The 20,909-nt window shown below is 33.3% G+C and overlaps 1 long non-coding RNA gene and 1 other non-coding gene across 2 annotated transcripts; one reads left to right on the top strand and one right to left on the bottom strand.

Annotated features, from left to right (window-relative positions):
- Window positions 1-11,992: 11,992 nt before the first annotated feature.
- On the bottom strand, window positions 11,993-12,099 carry LOC113736167 (small nucleolar RNA R71). The gene has a single exon (XR_003459655.1). It is a non-coding gene; the product is annotated as a small nucleolar RNA R71 (small nucleolar RNA).
- Window positions 12,100-16,917: 4,818 nt separating this feature from the next.
- LOC140038155 (uncharacterized) lies at window positions 16,918-19,782 on the top strand. Its single transcript, XR_011841974.1, has 3 exons — window positions 16,918-17,287; window positions 17,969-18,575; window positions 19,221-19,782. It is a non-coding gene; the product is annotated as an uncharacterized lncRNA (long non-coding RNA).
- Window positions 19,783-20,909: the final 1,127 nt, after the last annotated feature.

Below are 20,909 nucleotides of genomic sequence, written 5' to 3'. Positions count from 1 at the left end.
GTACTTTGGCCAAAGGACAAGGGAGGTAGATGTAATTAACCCTTTAAAAAATTTGGACACTGACTGGAATTTCCAATTGGCCCCACACATCTATGTCACACAGCCAAGTTACAAAGGTTAAAAACGGAAGTTAGACTCAATTTTTTGAGTTTTTTCAAAGTTTTATATAACTCCGAAACTTACTGTTTCTTTTAATTTCACCATTTTTATAAAGGAATATTAACATGCTGTTTCTTATCATATTTAACCATTTTTAGGTACCTACAACTATGCTGTCATGCTTTCCATAATTGTTTCTTTATTTTTCATAATTTTATTGTGTCATTCATTGACAATACTTTTCATAATTCTCATAAACATTTTGTATTTTATTACTTTTTAACTATTACAAGTCAAAATTTGATAAAAGCTTCGCCTGCATTTTCATGGAAATAAAACGTCTCTTACAACTCTTTAACCTTTCGAACCACTGCTTCAAATTATTGGGAGTTGAGAGAAGTAAAAGGAAATGATCTTGGCATTTTTACAAGAGTGCCCTTACCTTACATTAAAAATGTCTTTTAAAGTAGGTAATTAATTGTAGCAAAACTGAACACTTTTAGTTTGTTTGTTGTATGAGTCAATATGAACGTAAAATAATAATTGACTCTTTTAGAAAGATATGCATCATAATCTCTCATCCTGCTCGTCCAAGATTGGGAGATGTTATTGAAGAGGGATAATCTTAAAAGATTATTGAAATCCTATATGATTCAAATAATCAAGTAAGAGATCAAGAATAATTTATTGTGCCACGCATTCTACCCACTCTTGTTTGATTAAGAATCAAGTGATGAATTTTATCTAATCTAAGTATATATATAGCACAATCAAGTATCTTGTAAACAACTAATACATGTGAAATTATAAATTTAATTCATCAGCAATTGTGGAAATTGATAAGACAAAAATGGAATTCCTTCCTACACCCCAAGTCAATGTGCCTATAATATGAAGAAACTATCAATGAAATAGAAGATTAACTGGTCTTGGAGCAAAAAGATGGGAAGGAACAACTTCTCTGTTTTGTCTCCAGCAGTGTCGGAGACGCTGTTATGAAGGGAAGGAAGTGAGATGAATTTTTGATTTGGTGGGTTTCACAGGGAAGCTAGAAATCACGGGGAATTTAGTTTTTCCCTAGGAGCTTTTTAAGGGTAAAGCTGTCATATTGTAAAAGTAAACTTAAGCTTTCTCCTTTTCGTACCATTTCAGCCGAATTTCGGGTGGAAAATATTTTGGCTTTAGGAAGGAAACGAAATCCGTTCAATTCTTTCGTTAACTTTCCCACTGTTTATTTCAAACGACAGAAATTAAAAAGTCGACGACCAAAACCTTTTGTTTTTTTGACCGTTTCTTGCCTCCCAAATGCAGTATTAGTTTTTGGAAAAATGATCAGTTTCATCTTTCACATTTCACAAAAATATTCTTTTTATCCCTTGCTTTTAAAACGAAACAATTTCATCCTTGACATTTAAAAACTGAAATTCTTATGTCCCTGAACCCAAGTTTCAATCTGAATCAAACCATCAATCAACCTGATTATAAATTTTGAGAGTGTAATTGGTAGATCATTTGGTTAATTCAACTTGATATTCATGTAAAATTTAATGAACCAAAAAAGAAAAAAAATTATAACATAAAAATGAAAGATTAATCTTTCCTACATTATCATTGTATACACTGACGGTTTTATGTACCGCCATATCATTTCAATTTAAATTTAAACAACAAATTTTATATTTATGATACACATCTAGATTCGCAAGCGGATATACTAACGGTGTATAAAAAGATTTACAAAAAAAAATCCCACTATTCCAAGACAAAGAATGGCCTTTTATGTTATAATTTTTATTTTTTTTGGTTTAATAAATGCCATGTGAATATGATGAAATTGACCGAGTGATCTATTAATTCTATTTCCAAAATTTATTACTGTGCTATTGAATGGTTTGATTCAGATTGAAAATTAGGTTCAGGGATGTAATAGTTTTAATTTTTAAATGTCAGGGATGAATTTGCTTTATTTTAAAAGTGAGGGATGAAAAGAATATTTTTGCTAAATGTGAAGGATGAAACAGGTCATTTTCCCTTAGTTTTTTCCCAAAGAAAGAAAAGAAAAATGTTTTGTTGTTGAAAACAAATTTATTTTGTCTTAGAATTAATTTCTCTAAATTTCACAATAGCCTTAAAAGAAATTTTAGAAGTCAACATTTAATTAGCATTTTTACAAAATAATAAATTTAATATCTATGATGATTTAAGACAATAGCTTACTAGGTTGACAGGTGTCGAACCTGTACAATAATAAATACCTATTCAAATAAAATACAAATTTTGTATATAGTGATGAGTAAGATCAAATCCATAGAAATTAGAGATAATTCATTTCTTCCAGAGTACAAAGTAAGGGGGATTTTTATGTAATTGAGAATTAGTAAACAACTTAGATAAATTAAATAAAATAAAAACTAAATTATAATTTAGCAAAATTAAATCAATAATGAATAATCCCTGTCCAAAAAATAATTTCGGAGATGGTTCACTCAATTGATAATCGATGCAATGATATTTTCATTTACTTACTGATAAACAAGTTATAACGGCTAAACAAGCGATGGCAATCAACTTGTCTTTATTGTATCGGTAATCAATGTACGACAGTTAATCACTTCCCTAATCAAGAAATAACCTTAGGTACGATCGTAGAGTTCAATTTTCCAATTGCCTTATGAATTAAAGAAACTTTGTTCTAACCAAATAATACACTGTAAGAGTTATTTAAAATTAGCTCATATGTTCCTTTGACACAAACCCAATCATGTCAATCACAACTAATTTAAAATAATTAAATAATTACTGATTTAATTGATCTAATTAGTTTATGTTATTAGATTAAATTAAATATCAGGCCCTTGATATTTAAATAACATAATAACCATAAGAATATCAGCAAATAAAAGAAATAAATATAATTAATTCAATCTCATAATTTTAAATCTCATAAATATAATTAATTCAATCTCATAATTTTAAATGAAACAAATCCTCTATTATTACTTAACTGGAATGAACCGTTTACGTGTCCATTCGTTTGAAAAGGTACCTATTCATGAAGAAATACGTATCCAAAAGACATGACATTTCTTTTGGGGCATCTGAACGCTATAAATAATAGCGTCCAGATAACAGAGGACTCACTTTACTTTTACTTTTATTCTTCTTCTATTTTCGTTCAAAGCAATATTCTCTAAATCGTCTTGGGAGAGTTTCTGCATACTACTGTGTGGAAATTTTGATTGGCTTTGTTATTCCTAGAGGGAATTGCTGCAAACCCGGTAGTAGAATAGTGGGGGCAAATTTCCTTAAGGAAAGTGAATTTTCACGTCAAAGCCGTATTTTGTTGTTGCAGTTATTACTAATTTTCCTAACAATCTTAAGGAAATTTCCGTCAACATGGAGGGCACCAGTTCGGATAATCTTCTGAACAAAATTTTCAAGTCTGATATGATCAAGTTGGATCGATTTGATGGCACCAATTTCAGCCGCTGGAAAGACAAGTTGTTGTTTCTTCTTATGGAACTGGGCGTTGCATATCTGTTGGCTGATAATCTGCCAAAGATCCCTGAACCATCTGATGGCTAGTCTGATGAGATCAAGGCAAGTCGCAAGAAACGTGAGGAAGACGAAGTTCGCTGTAGGGGCTTCATCTTAAACGCCTTGTCAGACCGCTTATATGATCTGTTTCGTTCACTTAAATCACCGCAGGAAATTTGGATGGCTTTGGAGAACAAATACATGTCTGAAAAACAAGGTACGGACAGATTTTTGACTATGAAATTCTTTGAGTTTCAAATGTTAGATAACAAGTCTGTGATGAATCAAGTGGATGAATTACTTCTGTTAGTGTCTAGACTAAAGGATTTAAGTATTGAAGTGTCGGATCAACTTCAAGTGGGTGCTGTGATTGCAAAATTACCATCCACTTGGAATGATTATAGGAAGAAACTACTGCACACTCCTGAAACTTTCACCATAGACCAACTTACAAAGCATATCCGAATTGAAGAGGAAACTCGTACTCGGGAGAATAAATTTGCTTTGGAATCTGGTACTAAGGTGAATAATATTGAGTCTAGTGGTACTAAAAAATCTGGAAAAGGCAGAAACAAGTCCGGTAATAAGAGAAAACGTGGAGATATGTCTTCTGAAAATTCTGCGAATAATAAGAAAGACAAGTCATGTTTTTTCTGTGGAAAGAAAGGGCATTTTAAGAAAGAATGCAGGTTCTACAAGAAATTGAAGACAAAGGCAAATGCTGGACAAAAGAGGGCAAATGTTGTTGAAGATTCTCCTCCCAACAGTGCTGAAATTGTTGCTATGATTGGTGGACTTTCCATCAATGTGGTAACTGAATGCAACTTGACAAATTGCCAATCTAATGATTGGTGGTATGATTCGGGTGCTACTGTTCATGTATGCAAGGACAAGAATCTATTCAAAGATTATCAAGTTGCTGCCCCAAATCAAATTGTGTTAATGGGAAATCATAACACATCTGATGTATTTGGAAAGGGGACGGTTGAATTGGAGTTTACCTCTGGCAAAACGTTGGTTGTGACCAATGTTTATCATGTTCCCGACATAAGGAAGAATCTGGTTTCCGCAAGTGCACTATGCAACAAGGGATTGAAGGCTGTCATAGAGGCAGGAAAAGTAATTCTATCCAAAAATAATGTATTTGTTGGTCAAGGATATTCATGTAATGGCATGTACAAACTAAGTATCATTAAAGTTAATATTTATGCTTATTTGATTGAGTCTTCTATTGATTTATGGCATGCTCGTTTTTCACATGTTAATTTTAGATCAATCAAGTTCATGTCAAAACATGGATTAGTATCTTGCACAAATGACAATTTTGGAAAATGTGAAACATGTCTACAAGCAAAAATGACTAAGAAACCTTTTCCAAAAAATGAAAGAACTTCTAAATTGCTTGAAATTATACATTCTGATATATGTGAATTGAATGGTCATTTAACAAGGGGTGGAAATAAATATTTCATAACTTTTATAGATGATCATTCTAGATTTACATATGTTTATTTACTGAGAACAAAAGATCAGGCATTTGATATGTTTAAATTGTTTAAAACTTTGGTTGAAAATCAGTTGGAAAGGAAAATTAAAATCCTACGAAGTGATCGAGGAGGCGAATATTTTCCAAATGAATTTTCTATTTTTTGTGAAGAAAATGGTTTGATCCATCAAACAAGTGCACCATACACCCCTCAACAAAACGGTTTATCCGAAAGGAAAAATAGAACATTGGTTGATATGGTAAATGCTATGCTTATGCATGCTAGATTACCATTTAACCTTTGGGGAGAGGCTTTATTAACCGCTTGTCATGTACATAATCGAATACCTTCAAAGAAGATAAAGGTTTCGCCATATGAACTATGGAAAGGAAGAAAGCCTAATTTAAATTATTTGAGGGTATGGGGTTGTATAGCCTATTATAAGGTTCCTGATCCTAAAAGAACAAAATTAGGACCAAGAGGCTTAAAGGGTGTTTTTGTGGGATATGCTGAAAATTCTAAAGCATATAGATTATTAGATTTAGACTCAAATACAATAGTAGAATCTAGAGATGTTGAGTTTTTAGAAACAAGCTTTCTAAGTGATTCAACTTCTAAACCAGATTCTATATTACCACAAAACACGACCATGGATCATAATACTTCTACAAATGAAAATAAAAGGAAAATAGTTGAAACTCCTAGTGAACCTAGGAGGAGTAAGAGAGCACGAAAAGAGAAGAATTTGAATCCAAATTTTATTTATTCACAATCATTAGTCTTTTTAGTTGAAGGTAGTAGAAATGGTGTATTCAATAAAATACCTATACTTTTACATTTGGAAGAGGATCCTAAAACTTATAAAGAAGCATTAGCTTCAAGAGACTCAGCTTTTTGGAAAGAAGCAATTAATGATGAGATGGATTCTCTTATGTCGAATGCTACATGGGTGTTATGTGATTTACCTCCTGGTTGTAAACCTATAGGATGTAAGTGGATATTTAAAAGAAAACGTAACACTGATGGTTCGCTACTAACCTTCAAATCAAGACTTGTTGCAAAAGATTTTAAACAAAAGGAAGGAATTGATTACTTTGACACTTATGCTCCTGTTGCAAGAATTACTTCTATAAGAGTGTTGTTTTCTTTAGTATCCATATACGATTTATACATTCATCAAATGGATGTTAAAACAGCATTCTTAAATGGAGATCTAGACGAGGAAGTGTATATGGAGCAACTCGAAGGGTTTGTACTTCCTGGAAATGAAAAGAAAGTTTGCAGATTAGTTAAATCCTTGTATGGTTTAAAGCAAGCTCCAAAACAGTGGCATGAGAAATTTGATAAAGTAATTTTATCAAATGGCTTTAAGCACAATGAAGCAGATAAATGCATTTGTTCTAAATTTACCAAAGACTATGGTGTAATTATATGTCTCTATGTGGATGATATGTTAATCATGGGGACTAACATGCAAGGAGTAAATGAAACTAAGAAATACTTAGCCTCCCAATTTAAAATGAAAGATATGGGAGAAGTTGATACCATCTTAGGAATCAAAATTAAGAAACATAGTGGGGGTTATGCTCTATGTCAATCTCATTACATTGACAAGATTCTATCCAAATTTAATCATTTGGGAATAAAAGAAGCTAATACCCCATTTGATGTTTCTAATAAGCTAATAGAAAATTCGGGAAGATCTATTAGTCAGTTAGACTATGCTAGTGTAATTGGTAGTTTGATGTATGCTATGCATTGTACTAGACCCGACATTGCGTTTGCTATTTGCAAACTTTCTAGGTTTACTCATAATCCTAGTACTGACCATTGGAGAGCAATTTCATGAGTACTAGGTTACCTTAAAAAGACAAAGTCTTTTGGATTATATTATAACAAGTTTCCTTCGGTACTTGAAGGTTACTGTGATGCTAGTTGGATAACTAGTATAAAAGATAATAAATCAACATCTGGTTGGATCTTTAAAATAGGCGGAGGAGCTATCTCGTGGGCTTCTAAGAAACAGACATGTATTACTCATTCAACTATGGAGTCTGAGTTTGTTGCATTAGCAGCAGCAGGTAAAGAGGCAGAATGGCTGAGGAATTTATTGCTAGATATAGAGTTGTGGCCACAACCGATGTCAGCCATCTCTTTACACTGCGATAGTGAAGCAACTATGTCTAGGACATTTAGCAAGATTTATAATGGTAAATCTAGACATATTGCTTTGAGACATGAATATGTAAGACAATTAATTTCTGATGGAATTATAACAGTTGTCTATGTCAAGTCTGGTAATAATCTTGCTGATCCTTTAACTAGAGGACTCCCAAGAGATATGATCAAAAGCACTACCAGTGCTATGGGTCTGAGACCATTCTAAAATTGTCAGCAATGATAGTAACCTAACCTTTCCTATTGCTAGGCAATTCTAAAGGTTTAATAGGTAACAACAAATTATTGTTTGACAGTTAGCAAGTATCGGTAACTGGATAAGTACTTAAGAGAATGGGAGGTTAAATAATAATAATTATTCTTAATGAAGTACATATGTTTGGTATAAGAACAAGGAAGTCTAATCAAAGACTTCAAAGTAGACTTCACCTATATGAACTCAAGAGGTGGTGCCGCTTTTATCAAAAGTTTGGTCTAAAACTTTTGTAAGAGTTCGTGAATCAGGAAGTAGCACAAGGCCATAATACGGTGCTAAAGCTCACGGTGAACGTTTTACGAGAAATAAGTAAGATTTGTGTGTATAGTTATTTCCGACCTTGTTATCTAGGAATTATGGTTAAAAATTTATAATTACCATCAATTTCAACAAGGTTTTGAAATAATTATACTAATAATAGGTTTAAGTCGAAAGACACCTATTTTATGCATAAGTCTTAAACTGTTTTGAATTGATTCATCACTAACTAAGTGGGGGATTGTTGGAAATAGTTAGTGATGAATCCCACATCGAAAAGACACGAAGAATAGAAGAGGTTTATAATCAAGTGCACACTTATTCAAATCAATTTGGATAATAGGAAATTTTGGAGGGAAACTTCAAAATTTCACATGCATTTGTCATGTTGACTATTAAATTAAAATATAAATTTAATGGTCAAAAGATTGGCACTTGGGCACTTGGGTCTTAGGAACAGAAATTAATTTTAATTAATTTCGTTTTAATATTTCTTCCTAACTAAACGGTTTCCTTTTAGGGGTTGCATCTGATGCCCCAAAAGAAATGTCATGTCTACGAAAGCCAAGAGTCCTTCATCCTTACGTTTCTTTTCTTTTCCTAAACTAGTACCACTACTCCTGCTAATTCTCTCGCTCGGAGAAAAGAAAAGATTAAAGGAACGATAATGCCTCCTGCTGTTGTGTTTCCTACTTCTACTAAAATACTAATACCAAGAGAAATCAAAATTGACAAGAAGTCAATATCTCTTTTTCCATAAAAAAAAATTTCTAATAGTTCTAATAGATAAATTGACTAATATCCTAGTAAGAATAGAAGACTTCCAGTCGATGGAACAACTGATTCTTGCAACGTGAATTTAAAATTTGAAAATCACGTGCCAAATCCTGAACCTTCAGATATGCAAAATTAAATTTGATGCACCCACCCTGAATTGCACAAAAATCCAATTAAAAATCATGTTGTTAATGCCATTTTGCTGCGGATCCCTACAACCAATATTAAACACTAAAATATAAGTAGAATCCACCCATTAATGGAATTTTAGCTGAAATCAAGGGAAAAATGTTCATAAATTAAATGATAAAAATGCAACCTATCAATTCTCTCACACCTAAACTATGTTTGTTCTCAAGTATGAGAACAACTAATCAAGTAACACTAAGTCATTGAGTTCAAACAATGACTATTACTCAAATCATCTATTGCCAAAATACAATCAAAACACATGTCAAGTATTAGTGGTTAATTTCTAAGAAATATCTCTCTAGTTAGCTTTTAAAACCAGAGACTTTTCCAATTTTCAACTAACTAAACTAAGAATTCAACTAGCATTCGTTAGCAAATGGTTCAACTATTAAGCAAAATATCAATGTTAAATCTCATAGATCAGCATGCTAAAAATTCGTTCACACACTTCTACATTTTTTTACTATTAGTAGATCTTTTTTTCTTTTCTAAAATATTCTCACACTTGAGTTTTTTTTCAAGGGGAATGCTTATTCTCTAGCCATTCAAACTTTTTGACGTGAATTCCGACATTTACCAAATGAAGGAACTTAGTTACTCAACTCTCATCGTTTAAGGACTACATACTCATAGCTATCGCTACTTTTTGATGCGAAAGCCGACACTGATAAGTGTATATTTTACATATTTTTAGTGCATTTTATTAGTTAGTTTTTGGTTTGTTTTAATGAGTTTTATAGCTAATTAATTAGGGCTTTGGTTAAAATCGTACATTGTGTGGTTTAAGTGGCAAAAGTGCATTTCTATAGATTTTTATGGTAAAAACTTCATGTTTTTGTAGGTTTTATAATTTGACCATCAAACGGCATGAATTGAGAAGACAATTAGATGATAATTGATACTTGGAAGAGGTTAAAAGGAGACATGAAGTGCAAAGCATCCAAAGCAAGAAATGCAAGTGTAAGCAACTTGGACACCTTATCGTATTTTGGCAATATCTTGAACTACAATGATCAGATTGAGGTGACCTTTATACCATTTTGAAGCTAAGATATAGATCTACATTTGGTATAGGACATCAAAGTCCAATTCAGTTTTTTTCCCAGTCAAAAAGTCGAAACACAGAAGCTTATTTGTATGGTTGAGAGTTAAAACAGGGGATTGACTAGTTGAGGGTATTTTGGCCATTTCTCATTTCACAGAATTCCAAATTGGATGATTCTTAAAGCATTGAAAATCTAACTCAAAGATCTATAACTTTTATGTTTTGCACAAGAGCTAGTTTAGCATCCATCATAGAGAAAATAGTAGTTGAAGTGAAGCCAAATTCGCATAAGTGAATACGCGACTACTGAATACGTGAGTTGTAGTCGCATATTGTAGCCTGATTTTTGCAACTTGCTCAGCCACTTGCCTTGTTTTTACACTACTTTCTAGCTATAGTTGGAGAAAGAATTTCGGGTGCACATGTTTCAGATTCCAAAAGGAAGAGAAAAGGAGTTTTATGTCTTGTCCAAAACCACCTTTTTGACTCTCTTAACAATTAGAAGAATAGAAATCATTAGGAGGAAGAGAGTAGGATATCTTAGAGAAAGCATATCAGATTTTATCATAAGAACTAGAAGAACGTCTTGTCTTGTTCACTCTAGTTAGCACTTTTTGTGATAATAATTAGAGATATCATTGTACACCATTGTTGTTGAAGGAATTGAAGATTATTGGGAGTTTCTTCATTATTTTCGCTAAACTTTCTTTATCTATCTTTAACTTGTGATTTATTATATGTTCATGCAATGAAACTATGAGTTTACTTGTTCTATCTTACATGAATAGCTAAATTTCTAGATCTAGGGAGTAGATGAAACTTATGGCTACTTGATATGAAGTGAATATGATTTACACTTATTACCTTTTGTATCAACTTTTCTATTTGTGCATGCTTACCACTTATTGTTGCTTGATCACCAATAACAAGTTTGTAGTTGTTATTATTCAATGAAAGTTGGATATAATGATGGAACAACATGAATAGGGTTTAAGTAGTAGACTTATGAGAATAGAGATACACTTAAGTGGATTAACTTGCATTTTATGAAGTGAACAAGAGTAGATTTAGTTATTCACCATGAGAATAGGTAAAACTAGTCTATTCTAAGTCATTTTATCATGAGAATGAGATTTGGTAATATTGGAAATGAATTCCTCGTTAAACAAGGATTGTAACAAGAGGTAAATCTATTTATTTGTGTTGCTAATGCCATAAGTGGAATCTATATCCCTAGACTCAAATTTTAGCGAATTTTCTTCATTGTTATCTTGCGAACACCTAGTTAGAATTAATTAGCTAGTGGTAGTTATAACTTTTTCTGCTCAAATTAATTGTTGGTCTAAATAATAGAGTATGTGAGGACCTAGTACTTGAAAAATCGCTCTCCATGGGATCGACCCGATATTTACCCTAGAACTACTAATTTGACCTGTATACTTGCAGTCAAAACGGGTATAATTCGGAATTAAACTAGTACTTATATAAAAAACCTGCCAAGTTTTTGGCACCGTTACCAGGGAGCGGCAATATTAGGGTCTAATTAGTTTTATTAATTTAGACATTATTTCTATTTATTACTTAATTTGTTTATAGTTAAGTTAGGACTTTTATTATTTTTTGTGAATTAATTGCCATATAATCTCTTTTATTCTTGTTTGTAGTGTATGCACAGGACTTTATAGGTAGTAGTACCTTTTGATTTGAAAATTAAAAGGACACTATGTAGACAAAGAAGGTGTACACCACAACAAGAAGAGGAAGAGATTCATCAAATTGATGGAATCGCAATAGAGCTATCTTTTGAAGAAGAAATGGTGGAAAACGAAACAAATAAGTGAGCTCTAAGGGATTTCGCTCCGTCGAGAACTCAAGGATCCCAAACAAGTATAGCGTGGCAATATATTAATGGTTCAATAATCTTAATTTAGAGGTAATGCCGTAGAGGATTCTAATGCATACTTAGGCTCATTTTTGGAGATATGTGACACTATTAAAATGAATGGAGTTAGTGAGGATGTAATAAGGCTAAGGTTGTTCCCATTTTCATTGAGGGATAAGGCTAAAATTTGGTTACATTCTTATGCTCCTGATACGTTCGCCACTTGGGATGATTTGTCTAGGATATTTTTGAATAAATACTTTCCACCGGGTAAAAAAGCTAAATTTAGAATGGATATTATTAGTTTTAGTCAATTCGATGGTGAATCGTTGTATGAAACTTGGGAATGGTTTAGAAAATTGTTTCGGAGATGTCCACACCATGGATTTCTCGATGGTTTATTGTGCAAATTTCTATAACGGTTTATCTTTCTCTACTAAAACTACTATCGATGTAGCCGTAGGGGGAGTATTGATTGCAAAATCACCTCAAGAACCTCAAAGTTCGATTAAAGAAATGGCGGCCAATAATTATCAATGGACTAATGAAAGAGGTAATCCAAGGCGACAAACAGGTATGATTGAAACTGATGCTATCAATATGCTTAGTGCTCAAATGAATAATATGATGCAAATGTTGCATCATCAAACCAGATATGGTCCAAGTTCTTCTGTTAATGCACATGTTGCTTGTTGTTCCATATGTGGAGGAGAACACGATTCTAACGAGTATGTTGATGTTGATCAGGTTCAATTTGTTAATAATTACAACATGAATAGTTAAAACAATCCATACTCAAATACATACAATCCAAGGTGGAGGAATCATCCCAATTTTGGATGGAAAGAGCAAGGCAATCCTCAAAGGCCCAATAATTCGCCGGAATTCCAACCAAGGCCACAACATACGAATACTAAGCCGGATTGGGAGATTGCAGTGGAAAAATTGGCAAAGGAAACTTCAGAGAGATTTGAGTGAATAGAGAGATGGTTGGATCAATTGACTGGAATGTACAGAAATGTCGAGGTCCAGATTGGTCAAATTGCCAATTCTATCAAAAATCAAAATCAAGGGGAATTGCCAAGTAAAACGGAGATGAGTCCTAAGGAACATGTCAAGACCATTACTCTTCGTAGTGATAAACAACTAGAGGACCCTCCGGTATTGGAAAATAAGGTGAACGAAGAGAGTGATAAAGGAGGAGATGAGCAATTGGAGAAAGAGGTAATTGTAGGGGAAGGTAGTAAAGAGAAATTGGAAGAAAAACAATCAATATCCTCCACTACCATTCCAATACCTCCAACAGTGTTATTTTCTCAATGACTCAAGCCAAATAAACTTGACAAAGAGTTTGAAAATTTTGCTCAAGCCAAATAAACTTGACAAAGAGTTTGAAAATTTTTACAAAATTTTCAAACAATTGCATACTATTATTCCCTTCGTTGATGCTATTTTACGAATTCCTTCATATGCCAAGTTTTTGAAGGAGGTTATGACATAAAAGAGGAGATTGGATGATCGGGAAACGATAGCATTAAAGGAGGAATGCAGTGCCATTATACAAAGCAAGCTGCCACCAAAATTGAAAGATCTAGGGAGCTTCTCTATACCCTACAATATCGGTAACATTGAGTTTTCAAAGGCGTATCATTAATTTTCAAGCGTATCATTAATTCCCTTAATGGTGGCTAGACAATTAGGGTTGCATGAGTTAAAACACACGAATATTACTTTGCAGTTAACAGATCGATCTATTAGTTATCCATTAGGAGTTTTGGAGAATGTGCTGATTAAAATTCAAAAATTTATCATTCTTGTGGATTTTGTGCCATTAGATATGGAGGAAGATAAGTCTATGCCAATAATTTTATATCGACCATTTTTAACAACTGCGGGTATTATTATTGATGTCAAAAAAGACAAGCTTAAGTTTCAAATAAGTAAAGAAAAGGTAGTATTCAATTTGAATGAAATGAAAAAGTACCCTTCTTTTACTGGTCATACTTGTTCAATTGACACAATTGATATGTTAACCCAAGAATTAGATCGCATCAATTTTGATGTCGATCCTCTTGAGCTATGTTTATCAAATGCAGGGATGCAAGAGGAAAATGATGAAGAAAGTGAAGCATTGGCCCAATATCTTGATGCACAACCTGCTTATAGGAAAGGTGTGTGTATGAAAATCTTGGACAAGGAAAGGGATTTCCATCACCTTCGGAGATAGAAACTCCAAAATTTGAATTCAAGCCACTTCCTAGCCACTTGAAGTATAAGTTTCTTGTTGAAAATAAAACTCTACCAGTGATTGTCAGTACTTATTTGGAAGAAAAGCAACTCAATAAGTTGTTAAGAGTTTTAAGGAAGCACAAGAAGTCTATCAGATGGACCATCTTCGACATACAAGAAATTAGCCCTTCTATATGCATGCATCACATTCTTTTGGAGGAGAATTGCAAACCAGTGGTTGAAATGCAAAGACGGTTTAATCCGAACATGAAAGAAGTGGTAAGATTAGAAATTATCAAGTGGTTGGATGCAGGTATAATCTTCCTCATCTCAGATGGTGTATGGATAAGTCCTATTCATGTTGTTCCAAAGAAAGATGGAACCACCATAATTAAAGAAAAAAATAATGAACTTATTCCCTCTAGACCTGTGGTAGGATGGCGATTGTGTATTGATTATAGGAAGCTAAATGCAGTTCCAAGAAAAGAACACTTTCCCCTACCTTTTCTTGATCAATTATTGGAGTGTATACTAGTTATGAATTTTATTATTTCCTTGATAAATTTTCAAATTATAACCAAATAGCAATAGCTCCCGAAGATCAAGAAAAGACTACATTTACTTGTCCACATGGCACATTTGCTTTTAGAAGAGTGCCATTTGACCTTTGCAATGCCCCTGCTACATTCTAGCGTCACATGATAGTAATTTTTTTTGATTATATAGAGAAAATTATGGAGATTTTCATGGATGATTTTTCAGTGTATGGTTCATCATTTGATCATTGTCTTTACAATTTGGATTTAATTTTGCAGAGATGTGAGGAGACCAATGTTGTGCTTAATTGGGAAAAATGTCATTTTATGGTTCGGGAAGGAATTGTTCTTGGACACAAGATTTCATCTCAAGGAATCGAGGTGGATAAGGCAAACATAAAAGTGATTGAGCGAATGCCACCTCCAACTAATGTCAAGGGGATAAGAAACTTTCTTGGACATGCGGGTTTTTATAGACATTTTATTAAGGATTTTTCCAAAATAGTTAAGCCATTATGTGATTTACTATGCAATGATACTCCATTTCATTTTGATGATAATTGTTTGATAGCTTTTGACAGGTTGAAGAAAGAGTTGATCTCAACACCGATCATCACTTCACTGGATTGGTCCCTTCAATTTGAACTCATGTGTGATGCAATCGATTATGCAATTGGAGTAGTATTAGGTCAACGAAAGGAGGGAAGGTTGCATGTGATTTATTATGCAAGAAAAGTGCTAAATGAAACACAAATTAACTATGCAACCACAGAAAAAGGAGCTTTTGGCGGTGATATTTGCTTTAAATAAATTTAGATCCTACTTAGTAGAATCTAAAGTTATTATTTATACAGGCCATTTAACTCTTAAATACTTGCTCCATAAAAAAAGATGCAAAACCGCGCTTAATTCGTTGAATTATTTTATTGCAGGAATTTGACTTGAAAATAAATGATAAAAAGGGATTGGAGAACCTTGTGGCAGATCACTTGTCGCGATTAGAGTACATCCCTACCAATGATCAAGTTCCAATCAAGCAAAATTTGTTGGACGAATTTGTTCTAGTTTTAACTAAATCTCCATGCAGACTTTGCTAACTTTTTGGTAAGTGGAGTAATTCCAAGAGCATTCAATTATCATCAAAGGAAGAAATTTTTGCATGATGCTAAAAACTATTTCTGGGAGGAACCACTACTCTACAAGTATTGTGCCGATGGTATGGTAAGAAAATATATTCCTGAGGATGAGGTACGTGATATTTTACATTATTGTCATAACTTAGAAACGGAGGGTCATTTTAGTACTTCTAAAACCGTATCTAAGGTGTGGCAATCAGGATTTTATTGGCCTACCATGTACCAGGATGTTAGGGAATATGTTAAAAGTTGTGATGCCTGCCAAAGAACTGGAAATATTTTGAGGAAAAATGAAATGTCCTTAACCACATTTTTAGAAGTAGAGTTATTTGATATGTGGGGTATAGATTTCATGGGGCCATTTTCTAATTCTTTTAACAATAAGTACATCTTAGTGGTTGTGGATTATATTTCTAAATGGGTGTAGGCAATTGTCTCACCTACAAATGATTCCTAGAGCCATAGTAAGTGATGAAAGAAAGCACTTTTATAATAATCAATTTGATTCTTTATTACTTAAGTATGGTTGTAGGCACAAGACATCACTACCATACCACCCACAAGCAAACGGACAAGCTGAGTTAGCCAACCGAGAGATCAAGCTCATCTTGGAGAAAACGGTTAACAAATCAAGGAAGGATTGGACAAGACGACTCGATGATGCATTATGGGCTTATCAAACGGCATTTAAGACACATTTGGGGATGTCGCCGTATCGATTAGCATTTGAAAAAACTTGTCATTTACCTGTAGAGATCGAACATAAAGCATATTGGGCGATTAAAATGATTAACATGGATTTACATCTTGCAGGTGGGAGGAGACTATTTGAGTTGAGCGAACTTGAGGAACACCAGCTACATGCTTACGAGAATGCAAAAATTTATAACGAAAAAATGAAATATTGGCATGATAAGGATCACGTATCCAAATAATTTGAGGTGGGGCAAAAAGTGCTCTTATACAATTCACGCCTTAGGTTGTTTCCCAAAAAACTAAAATTTAAGGTGATTGGGACCATTTGAAGTCACTCAAGTATTTCCTTATGGGGCCATTGAAGTGGTGAATGCTAGAAATGAACGGTTCAAGGTCAACGGTCAACTATTGAAACCCTATTTGGCAGGGTGAAATCGTTCCCAAAGGACTTGTATGTCCTTTGGATGATTTTTCTTCAATGAGATGAGCCAATCCTTTTGAGTCGAGCCAATAACTATAAACAAGAGTGCTAATTGGGAGACTATAAACTAGAAGTCACGTATTTTGTTTGGTAAATTTTCCATTGAAAGTGCGCCTTGAGAATATGCAACTAGAAGTTGCGTATTCCAAGTCGCGTATTCTTCTCATGGTACAAAACAAGAAAATGCGAGTTCCACTTCATAATTTCCTTTTTCTTCCTCTTCAATAACTGCGTTTTCTCTCCTCACACATACACCAATTCACAAATCTTCATTTTTACTTTATTTTCTTGCTAAAAAACATTAACCCAACACTTTTGATCATCCTAGAGCCTTTCTAATAGATTGAAATTCAAGAAAAACTCCTAAAAATCAGTTTTTAAGAGGATTGGAGGTTAGGGTTCTTAGATTGCAAATTCTTCAATTAGACATCAATTAAAGTGAATTTCATAGGGCTTTGGCATAATCATCATCTCCAAACATCCTTCTATATAATTGGGGTAAGTTTTTTCATCAAATTTTCGTATTTTAGAAGTTGGTGTTTTTCAATTTCCTGAATTTTCTGACATCTTCTAATTTCAAATTTTTAATGCATATTATGGATGTTTGTGGCCTCTACTATGCTTGTTATGATTGTATAAACATGTTTAGATATTTAAATGTAGTAATTGATGGATTATTAGCTGTTCAATTTTGTAAATTGCTATATTTGGAAAAAATTAGAAAAATTGCTTAGATGGTTATTGAACCCTTATTGATGATTAATTATTGTTTCAATTTGTTGAGTGATGATGGTTTGGCATATACATTGTGTTTAGTGAGTAATTTTGATGAATTTTGTGAGTTATTAGGATATTTTTGCTTAACCATATTTATGGCCAATTATGCATAATTGTTGTTAATTCAAGTTTGCTATAATCATGAAAATTGCTGATTTCATTAATTGGGACATTTTTGTTACCTTTTTAGTAAATTAGCGATATTTACAATTTTTGGGCAGTTGGTTTTTATCCTATCTCGAATGTCATGATTGTGATATTTAATATATCTTTCTTCAATTTCTTATGACATCTAGATATGAGTGTGTGGTTATTTGTGATAACTGTGATTATATACGATTAATTGAGGTCATTTGAGTTCCTAAGAGTAGTACATGTGGATAATTGAATCCTTTTTCTTAGGTACTATAGTTAGGGGAAAACATATTGTATATTCATCCTCTAGTAGTGATGAATGGCGGTTTGTGAGGATGTTGAAGTAAGTGAGGAGGAGAGGTCACCTTCTCCTCAATCGGTTAGAGGACGACTAGGGAAGGGTACTTCTCGTAGTGCCGAAGCAACTGTCTTTGATAGTGCCAGGTTTACTACTCTGAGAAATCAAGAGTGGCACGAGGAGTATGCTATTTGGAGTTCCTTTTCTGAGATGCATGTGAGTCCGGAAATTGAAACTGTTTATCATCTTTCGGAGGCGTTTAATCAACTAGGTTGGGCGCCGATACTCACATTGTCGACACACTACCACTCTTACTTGGTGCGCGAGTTCTACGCCAACATTGAGTACAAGGCACATCACAGTGGCGAGATGCTAGGGTCATGGATGCATGGGAGACGTATTATCTTGTTGAGGGAGCACCTAGTTGCTCTCTTGGGGTATAGCAACCAACGCTGAGCGGTTGACTTGAAGAAGGGTTTTGTTGCACTGAATAGGCGGCAGGATCCGTCTCATGCCATGAGTAGGTTTGGTCTCGACTACCAACCTTTTCTGCCTTCAAGGAAGGAGGCAATGTTGGTGAGTGTCTTTGAATCTCGCCATCGTCTCATTATTTATATAAGGCACACAACATTATACTAGTAACCAAAAATCTTCATCAATGTCGATTTTCATGTCAAAAGGCACTTTCACTCTTTAAGCAAATATATATATAAAAATATATATATATATATAAAGGAGAAAATAAGTACATAGTTCCCTCTTAAGTAGTGTAAGTTGACATGTCATTCCAAAGGAAGAAACTCTAAGGCAACTATATAGGTTAGTTAGTTGTGAAAGTAGATGAGAGACAGAGATTGACTTTGCTAAGATAAATTTTGAGTATAATTATCTCTCTTTTGCATGATATGATGAGTATTAAGGCTAATATGAATGGTTGCATAATGAAGGCTTGCCAAGTTGAGAAAGGTTGAATTTCAATTCACTCGATTCATTTCACTTCCTGATTCATTGTTCGATTATTTTTCCTATTGCTTGAGTACAAGCAATCGTTTAAGTGTGGGGGAATTTAATAAGTGTTTATTATGTGTGATTTTTAATAGGTTTTTTGGCTCATCTTAGGTCTAATTTAGGACTTTTAACATGTAACTTGCTCCCTAAACTTTTAAATTTTGTGAGCTTCATTTGACTAATTTAATGTGCAAAAGTTGGTTATATTTGCAGGAATTGACAAGAATTATCAATGTCAAATCAGATTGGGCATATTTCGACAATATTTGAGCTCGATTCAATGATAACATTGGAAAGGAAGCTACTTTTATTCAAGTCAATCAATCCTGGAGCAAGGCATGAATACAGTTGAGGACATCTCATTCTAAACTTTAGAATTGAATTGGGGTAAAAAAGAAGCAAGGAAACGATTAAAAAGAACAATACATGACCTTCAATAAGCGACTTGAAGTTGCGTATTATAGCCTGATTTTTGGAACTTGCTCTGTTTCCATGCTACTTTTCAGCTCAAATTTTTAACAGAATTTTGACTGCACATGCTCAAGATTCCTAAAGGAAGAGAAAAGAATATTTATGTCTTGCATTAAACTACTTTTTTTCCTCTCTTAACAATACATATGTAAGAATCATTAGAAAAGAGAGGGAAAGAGACATTAGAACTTAGTTTTTAGTCTTTTCTTGTTCTTTCTAACAAGAACTTGCAAGAACAATTTGAGACTTCATTGTATAACTCACTTTTGTTGAAGAAATTGAAGATCATTGGAATTTTTTTCATCACCTTGGCTAAACTTTCTTTATCTATCTTTTTACTTGTGAAACAATATGTTTTATGCTATGAAGCTATGTTTTCTTTTGCCATATTTCATATGAGTAGTTAAATTCCTAGATCTATGAAGTAGATGAATCTTATGACTATTTGACATGAGTTGAATATGAATTACTCTTTTTATACCTTGTATTAAATTATCTATTTATGCATGTCTATCACTTGTTGCTGTTTGATCACCAATAATAAGTTATTAGTTGTTATTATTCAATGAAAGTTGGTAATAATAATGGAACAACATAAATAGAGCTTAAGGAGTGGACTCATAAAAATAAAGATATACTTAAGTGGATTAACCGTACTTTCATGAAGGAAACAAGAGTAGATCTAGTTATTCACAATAAAAATAGGGAAAACTAGTCTTGTTTAGCTATTTCATCATGCGAATGAGTGTTGGTAATATTGGAAATGAATCCCTAGTTAAAAAAGACTTGTAACAAGAAGTAAATCTATTTATTTATATCTTTTATGCCATAAGTGGAATCTACATTCCTAAACTCAAGTATTTAGTGAATTTTCTCCATTGTTACCTTGCAAGTTATCAAGACCAGTTAGATAGTAGTAATTATCATTTCTCTTGCTTTAATTGATTATTAGTTTAAATAATTGAGTAAGTAAGGTCTTAGTACTTGTAAGGTTACTCCCTGTAGGATCGACTCGATATATGCCATAAACTAATAGTTGACCTGTATACTTATAATCAAAACGAGTGTAACTTGGATTTAAATTTGTGCACATATAAAAAAATCCCTTAGGGGCAGGTACCCACAAGGGGTTAATGGGGCGGGGGTTAAAATTCTCCCCCCGTTAAAAAACAGGGCGGGAAACAGAGGATATTATTAGTTATGAATATGTTATAACTAATAATTATATAGTTATATTAATACAAATTATTGATTAGTTATAATAAAATATTTATATTAAATTACAATTATATTTTTTTACTAATTATATATTTTTATTAATTATAAACTTTTAACCCATGGGCATGGCACGGCGGGTGACAAGGGTGGGGTAGGGGCTGGGGATATGTTTAGGCCGCCCCAATCCTGCGCCGTTACCATCCCTAGAAGTGC

Source organism: Coffea arabica, chromosome 3c (assembly GCF_036785885.1).
Source record: "Coffea arabica cultivar ET-39 chromosome 3c, Coffea Arabica ET-39 HiFi, whole genome shotgun sequence".
Classification (NCBI taxonomy): domain Eukaryota; kingdom Viridiplantae; phylum Streptophyta; class Magnoliopsida; order Gentianales; family Rubiaceae; genus Coffea; species Coffea arabica.
This window is presented reverse-complemented; position numbering and strand designations above follow the sequence as displayed.